General features: G+C 45.0%; 1 non-coding gene across 1 annotated transcript; it reads left to right on the top strand.

The window, feature by feature from the left end:
* The first annotated feature begins 4,190 nt into the window (after window positions 1-4,190).
* On the top strand, window positions 4,191-4,263 carry trnaf-gaa. The gene has a single exon. It is a non-coding gene; the product is annotated as a tRNA-Phe (tRNA).
* Window positions 4,264-8,841: the final 4,578 nt, after the last annotated feature.

Below are 8,841 nucleotides of genomic sequence, written 5' to 3'. Positions count from 1 at the left end.
CAGTTAGCCTAACATCAGTAGTGGGGAAAATGCTAGCATCTATTATAAAAGACATGGTAACAGAACACCTGGAAAGCAATAACTGGATTAGACAAAATCAGCATGGGTTTTTGAAAGAGAAATCATGCTTAACTAATCTATTGGAGTTTTTTTGAAGATGTAACTAGTAGAATAGATAAGGGAGAACCATTGGATGTGGTGTATTTGAATTTCAAGAAGGCTTTTGATAAGGTCCCACATAAGAGGCTAGTGGGCAAAATTAAAGCACCATAGGATCGGGGCTTATATACTGGCATGGATTGAGAATTGGTTGACAGACCAGAAACAGAGTGGGAATAAATGGGTCTTTTTCTGGGTGGCAGATGGTGACCAATGGTGTACCACAGGGATCAATGCTTGGGCCCCAGCCATTCACGATATATATAAATGACTTGGATAAGGGGACCAAATGCAACATTTCCAAGTTTGTTGATGACACAAAACTGGGCGAGGCTGTGAGTTATGAAGAGGATGCAAGGAGGCTTCAGGGTGATTTAGACAAGTTGTGTGTGTGGGCAAACACATTGTGGATGCAGGATAACGTGGATAAGCATGAAGTTATACGCTTCAGTGTGAGAAACAGAAACGCAGAGTATTATTTAAATGGTGATATTTTGGGAAATGTGAATGTACAATCAGATCTGGTGTCCTTGTATACCAGTCAATGAAAGTAAATAGGCAGGTGCAGCAAGCAATTAGGAAGGCAAATGGTATGTTGGCCTTCATTGCAAAAGGATTTGAGTTCAGAAGTAGGGATGTCTTACTGCAGTTTTGCAAGGCCTTGGTGAGACCACACCTGGAGTATTGCGTGCAGCTTTGGTCTCCCTACCTAAGGAAGGATATACTTGCTATAGAGGGAGTGCAGTGAGGGTTCACTATGCTGATACCAGGGATGGCAGGGCTGTCGTATGTGGACAGATAAGTTTGATTGGGCCTGTAGTCACTACAGTTTAGAAGAAGGAGAGGGGATCTGATTGAAACGTATAAAATTCTAACAGGGCTAGACAGACTAGATGCAAGGAGGATGTTTCCCCTGGTTGGGGAGTCTAGAACCAGGGGCCCCAGTCTCAGGATACGGGGCAGGCCATTTAGGACTGAGATAAGGGAACATATCTTGACTCAGAGGTTGGTCAATCTTTGGAATTCTCTACCACAGAAGGCTATGGAGGCTGGGTCACTGAGTATATTCAAGAAAGAAATAGATAAATTTTTGGATATTAGAGACATCAAGGGGTATGGAGAGAAAGCAGGAATATGGCGTTGAGATAGAGGATCAGCCATGATTATATTGAACGGGGGAGCAGGCTCGAAGGGCTGAATGGCCTACTCCTGCCCCTAGTCTCTATGTTTCTATGTAACTTTATTACTGAGAGATTTACAGATGCTTTTGCACTCGTCAGGAAGCCCCACTCCCCGGATTGCCCATGCTACCAGCTCACTGGTTGGAGCCCCCGCAGTACATCATGTGACCCCTGATTGATAGAAGGGAGGGACATTGCCCCCCACCCCAAGTTACCGCACAAGGCGCAAACAATTTTCACAAAAACGATACCTGAACAGAGAGGCTATAATTATCAGGAAAGATGGAAGAGGTTTGGGAGGTTGGGTGAGGTGAATGGGCAAGAGAACCACCGCGGTGATAGAGGTTTTAAGATGACAAAAATGTTTGAAAGGGTAGACTCGTCACAAAATGTTTCCACTTGCAGGGAACACCAAAGTTAGAAGCCTTAAATAAGATAGTCACTAATAAATCTAACAGGGAATTCTGGAGAAACTGCTTTACCCAGAGAGAAGGTAGAACATCGCACTACAAGGAGTAGTTGCCGTGAATACTATGGATGCATCTAAGGAGGAACTAGGGTAGGATGGTGTGCTGATAGGGTTAGATGAAAAGGGGTGGAGCACAATCCTGGCATAGACCAGTTAGGCTGAGAGGTATCTGTGCCGTAACTTGACAATCTCTACCCCCTTTCGCCTGGTGTGCTGAAAATGACTTACCAAAAGTTAATGACCCTGGCCTCTGGATTCTGGGCCAGATCAAGGATGCTCCTGCCTGCTGCAGGAATTCCCCAGGAAACTTCAGGATGTCGCTGGCATTGTGCTGTTTTAAGATGCACTTATAGTACACAATGGATCTCAAACCATTAGCTGCTATTCAAGCAGAACAGTGTTTATATTAAAGCAAAAAAGATAAAAGCAAAAAAGCAAAAAACTGCGGATGCTGGAAATCCGAAACAAAAATAAAAATAGCTGGAAAAACTCAGCAGATCTGACAGCATCTGCAGAGAGGAACACAGTTAACGTTTTGAGTCCGTATGACTCTTCACCAGAACAGTGTTTATATTGCTTGGTTCTTTTCCTGGTTAGGGGATCATAGAATGATACAGCATAAAGTAAAGCCATTCTTCCCATCATGTCGATGTGAGCTCTTTGGTAGAGCTATCCAAGTAATTACAGTCCCCTGCTCTTCTCCATAGCACTGTTCAAAAAAAGATTCCTTCAAACACTTATCAATTCCACCACCCTTTCAGACAGTGTACTCCAGATCACAATAACTCGCTGTGTATAAAAATGTTCCCTCATGTCTCCTTAACTCTGTGTCCTTTGCTTAGTGACCCTGAGAACAGCTTCTCATTATTTACTCTATCAAAACCCTACATGATTTTAAACATCTCTCTACTCTCCCCTTAACCTTCCCTGCTCTGAGGAGAAGAACCCCAGTTTCTCCAGTCTCTGCAGACAACTCAAATCCCTCACCCCAGGTACTATTATGAGTAAATCTCTTCTGTACCCTCTCCAAGGCCTTGACATCCTTCCTAAAGTGTGCTGCTTAGAACTGAACACAACACTCCAGCTGAGGCTCAGTGTTTACATATGAACATATGAATTAGGAGCAGGAGTAGACCACTCGGTCCCTTCGAGCCTGCTCTGCCACTCCATAATGTCGCAGCTGATCTGACTGCAACCTCAAGCCCACATTCCTGCCTACGCCCGATAACCTTTCACCCCCTTGTTAATTAAGAATCTATCTAGCTCTGCCTTAAAATACTTTTATAGAGGTTTTTATAACTTCCTTGCTTTTGCATTCTATGCCTCTATCAATAAAACCAAAGATCCCATATAGCAGGTGGCCATAGGTGTCAGTTCCTGGAGGTTTGGCCCTGAGGAACCAGCAGCAGTGCCAGAAGAAGTTCAATGGCTTCACATGTAGCTCAGTTGCGAGAGTGTTAGACTGAAGCTCAAATGGTCCTCAGTTCAATCCCAGGTTTCAGCTGCAGGTTCCCTTGCTTGAGTGTCTCTAGTTTCTCACTGTATTTTAGGGGGAGGTGTTTTTACTTGCCACCTTCAAAGATTTGTATACAAATATCTCCAGGAATGGAAATTTTTGGTCCTGTCACGGCGGGGGGCAGGGCTGTAAGATATGGCAAGCCATTCAAAATTCCATTGAAATTGGCTGGACTGTAAAATCCCAATGGCGCAAAATTCCACCCCAGAATTTTATACATTCCTGAGATACCTGAATAAGAAAAGTTGCCTCCCAAGTTAAATTTTGAGAGCGAGGAGTATCATTTCGCTGTTTGATAACCAGATGATTCAGCAGGTTCCCAGATTACTCAGGGGGGTCCATTGAACTGCCTGAGGATTTCTAAACCAAGTTTGAAAGCCTGATGGAAAAATTGGTTTGCACATGTTTCAGGTCATTGTTCTTGTAGAGGCAGACGGTGTGCACATGTCATGCTGCCTCCTCCTTTCAATGATTGTGGGTTTGCTGTCCAGTGTGACCTACACTGCTGGCTGGCTACAAGCGCAACAAGGGGGCCTCAGTGCGCACGGCTGGCTAGTGTCCTAGCTAGCCCCCAGCTCTTAAAGGCATTCTGTCCCCCTTAAAGACAAGATGCTCTGATCCACAGGAAGCTGCTTTTGAATAGCACTGCTGTAACCAAGAGAGATGGGACACAATGGCAAAGAGGGGGCTCCATGATTCCAAGAAGGCCCCTGTCATGGATGCGGAAAGGAGAAAGGGAGGCCATGTTTTTGCAGGAGGCCCTCAAGAAACGTCCCCTGAAGGGAGTGAGAGCAGGTGGACATAGGTGTCAGTTCCTGAGGAACTGGCAGCAGTGCCAGAAGAAGTTCAATGACATCACATGTCAGCTGTAATAGCTCAGTTGGGAGAGTGTTAGACTGAAAATCTAAAGGTCCTTGGTCTGATCCCGGGTTTCAGCAGAGAGCTGCAAGTTCCCTCACTTGAGCGTCTCTAGTTTCTCACTGTATTTTTAGGGAGAGGTAGTGATATCGCCACTGAACTAGTATTCTAGGGTAATGCTCTGAGGACCTGGGTTCCAAATCCCACCACAGCAGATGGTGAAATTTGAATTCAATAAAAATCTGGAATTAAAAGTCTGATGATGTTGATGATGAAACTGTTACTGATTGTCAGAAAAGCCCATCACTAATGTCCTTTAGGGACAGAAATCCTTTAGGGAAGGAAATCTGCTGTCCTTGACCCTACATGTGACTCCAGACACCCAATGGTTGACTCTTAAATACCCTCTGAACAAGGGCATTTAAACATCGGTGTTCACATTCCATAAATGAATAAAAAAAAGGGTCAAGGTCATTGAATGTATCTTTACATTAAGCTTTCATGGGATTGAGCTTCGCTGGCCAGTCCAGCATTGTTACCCATCCCTAATTGCCCTTGAACTGAGTCTCTTACAGGGCAATTTCAGAGGACAGTTAAGAGTCAACCATGTTGGTGTGGGTCTGGACTTACATGTAGGCCAGGCCAGGTAAAGGTGACAGATTTCCTTCTCTGAAGGCCATGATTGAATCTGCCTCTCAGGCGGTTCATACCAGATCCTAACCACTCACTGCGGACAAGAAATCTTTCTCATGTTGTCTCTGGTTCATCTTAAATCGGTGTCTTTTGGTTCTCGGCCCTTCCGCCAATAGAAACAGTTTCTCTCTCTATCTATACCCTGTTCCAGCCCCTCACGATTTTGAACACCTCTATCAAATCTCCCGTTCAGCCTTATCTTCTCTGAGGAGAACAGCCCCAGCTCTGCCAATCTGTGCAGGTAACTGAAGTGGATGTCACACATACAGGTAATTTTAAATTCAGCCAATAGTTGAAATGAGGCGATATGGAAAGAGGGATATAATGGGCGGCTGATCCAAACATCCCCTCTTAAAATCCCCCTCTGACCTCCAGTAAGCAGATTACCGTAATCGAATTGTTAATCCTGGACTATTGTGAACAAGGTATAAAGACCCACACTGTGCTTTAAAGAACTTGACTTGCTTTATTGAAACCCACCAGTCACCTGCCTTCATAGACTTGAAGGAAATGTCATTCATCTGAGCAGTTCTTTTTAAAATGTTCGAGAGCAACTTAGGTCGTTGACAGCAAGTTATACCCAGCCCAGCTGGGCTGTTCCTGGCAGCAGAGGATGGATGATGCATGATCCGAGACCTCATTAAGAGAGAAATAAGGTCGTAACCGCTGCTCTTGAAGCATTGGAACGATCACAGTTGTGCCTTTATCACACCACCAATTAGCATTATTCTGAGAAATGCAAAGTGGTAAATGCTAAGTTGAAAGGTCTTGATATAATTGGCTAGGATAAGTCATTAGAGCAGGACTTCAACTGTAACCCTTGGATTAACAACTTGCAGTGCCACTCACTTCATTATAACTGATGAATGGCATTAATGCAGCCAGGTGTCTTAAACCCGAGATACTGCTGCAAGTGCAATGATTTTGCTTCAGAGGCCTTTAACCCTCTACGTGTAAGTGTTTTCATTTGTTGGACCCGAGGTTCAGGAGAAATGACATGTTTCAGAGGGTGCAAGACACCACTCAGAATGAGACAATAGGGTAACATAACCCGGAATGATCTCAAGAATGGCATCAAATACAGGGATTCAAATAACCCAACCTGCTCATCTGAAACACAGGATTGGATGATCTTGCGCATTGTGAGCATTCGTATAAAGAGCCATTTCTTTCAGTCATTTGATTATGATATTCTGACCCTTTAGTTCATGTGATGTCGCAACTCAAAGGCATTAGTTATTATATCTTGTACCTACTGGGTTATCCTAGGAAGTAAACAACTGTAAAAGAAAATGATGTGAACCAGGGGTGAATTATATGATTCAGTAATTAATCTGGTACATATCATGGGACCCACATCCAAGATTATGAATTCAATGTCCCTTCCGCAGCTACTTCACATTCTAATCTCTGAAATGCAATCAGTTATGAAGAATGTCTGGTCTGGTCCCTCAGACCTGCCCTAGATTCCCCACTTCCATCTAACTCATACTCAAACTTTATTCTTCACTTATAGGCTTCAGTTGTTGTTTAATGGAGAATTCTGGGGCACAACATTTGATGTTAAGGCCTTAGAAAGAGTAGTGGAGGTCCATTAGAGTTCACTCAGGGAGTCCAAGTTGCTATGGCAACATGCACTTTGGCATTCATGTTGTAGTCAGGAGCTATAGATAGTGACAGAGAGGCTTCAATGTTCTTTCCACCACATGGTTGACCAAGAATCTCTCCCACTCTTAACACCTAGAATTGGTATGTGTTGATAGTCACCTGTTTGGCTGTGTTATGGATGCATATTCCCTTGGCCATCAAGTCCTGGAGTGAGACTTGAACCTAAATCTTTTGGCTCAGAGACAGGGACGCTACCCATTGCACCACTATTCCTCCCTTCGAAAGGGTACAGAGGAGATTTACCAGGACAGAGTGTCCAACCTTTCCATGTGGGGGGTGCCACAATTCCATTTTTTTCTCACTCAAGGGGCCGATAAAAAAATTTCAGCATTTAAGGTTTCCAACAACATTAAACATGAATTTCAAACAAAAATGAACGTCAAAGCAACAAATTGATTGTTTCAAAAAAAGAGTAATTCATAATAATACCCGTTAAAACGTGCCAGGCAGTGGGGTTAACTAATAGAGTCCTTTTTGCTTTTTCGCTTAAGAAGCAGAGCTAGAGAGAGAGAGAGAGAGAAACAGACTTGGTCCCAAGTCCTGGTCACCAGGGAAGGGGTAGGCATCAGGCCTGAGCTAAGGAGTTGAGTTTAACTAACACTGACTTTGCATTAGCCTCTGGTGGCAGACACTCTGCGCTGGCCTCGATGGAATTTATATGGAAGTGGGGGTTGGAAGTGGGCTGCCTTTCAGCCTGGGTTTTCCTTTTCTCCCAGCCTGCTTTGTGGATAGGATTTTTGGGAGGGAGGAGGAGGCAGGGTGTGTGTGTGTCCAGCTCACACCCAGTCTCAGGGTTCTCATTTTCTCACTCTCACTCACCCAGACTCACTCACTCACACAGACACAGACACACACAAACACACAGACTCTCTCACGCACACAGACTCACTCACACACACAGATTTACACACACACACTCACACACACACAGACTCCCTCATACACGCAGACACACACGCAGACTCACCCACTCAGACTCACACTCACACAGAACCACTCACTCACAAAGATTTTCACATTCACTCACACAGATCCACATAAACACAGACTCACTCACTCATTCACACAGAACCACTCAATTACACAGATTCATTCGCACACAGACTCACACACTGATTCTCACACTCGCGCACAGACCCACACATAAACTCTCTCAACACACACAAACTCTCACAACACACATTCTCACTCACAGACTCTCACACTCACACACATTTGCACACTCACACAGATTCACACACACAAACAGACCCACTCACATACAGATCCACTCACACACCGACCCACACGCACACACAGACTCTCTCACACACAAATCCACACAAACACAGACTCACATACACAAACTCACTCACTCACACAGAACCACTCACTTTCACAGATTCACACACTCACTCACAGATTCACACACAGAGACATGTACACACACAGACTCACACATTTTTATATTTTTGGTTATCAGGTTCACTTTGTCCAGCGAACACTAGCTGCATCCTTGATATTCACACGTTAGTTGGTGCTTTAAACAATATGGGCAGAGAGACCGATTAACTGAACAAACACTGCTGGTTTATTGGAACGAAGAGCAGAGCACTAACACAATATGCGCTTCTTCAATCACCTCCAGCTCTAGACTTACAGTTACCCAAGTAACCCAAGCTGTGTAGCAATTGGTCAATACAGTCACATTCTCTTAAAGGTACATAGCACTCTACTTTGTCACACACACTCAGACTCACACAGACACACAAACTCACACAGACTCACTCATTCACACACGAACTCACACTCATAGGCCTGGATTTTGTGCACGTCATGCACACACAATCAGCCAATTAAGGTCCGGCCAGTGTGAAACAGGCCCCGACATTGGGGAAGGGCTGCAGGCAGGGGTGGGAGCATGGCAGGTGCTGGGTACAATCGGGACTTGGCAGGGTGATTTAAAACACTGAGGCAGCACCCTGAAGGCTGTCAGGAGTTCCAGAGGAGGCACGGAGAGCTGTCCAAGTCTAAGCTGAAGGTATGGCATCAGCACCCAGGCAGGAGGGCAATGCAGGTGGGCACTCTGCCCCCCGCTTCTCCGATGAGTGCCTGTGCACTCTGGTGGAGGCAGTGACCGCCAGGCAGGACATCCTGATGCCTGATGGCAAGAGGAGGCCACCCTACCAAACTAAGAAGGTCTGGAGAGAGGTGGCAGCGCAGGTCAGCGGGCACGATGTGGTGATTCACAGCTGGATTCAATGCCAAGAAGGGTTTAATGATCTTCTGAACTTGGCAAGGGTGAATACCAATTTGGT

This window comes from Carcharodon carcharias, chromosome 7, assembly GCF_017639515.1.
Source record: "Carcharodon carcharias isolate sCarCar2 chromosome 7, sCarCar2.pri, whole genome shotgun sequence".
NCBI lineage: Eukaryota > Metazoa > Chordata > Chondrichthyes > Lamniformes > Lamnidae > Carcharodon > Carcharodon carcharias.
This window is presented reverse-complemented; position numbering and strand designations above follow the sequence as displayed.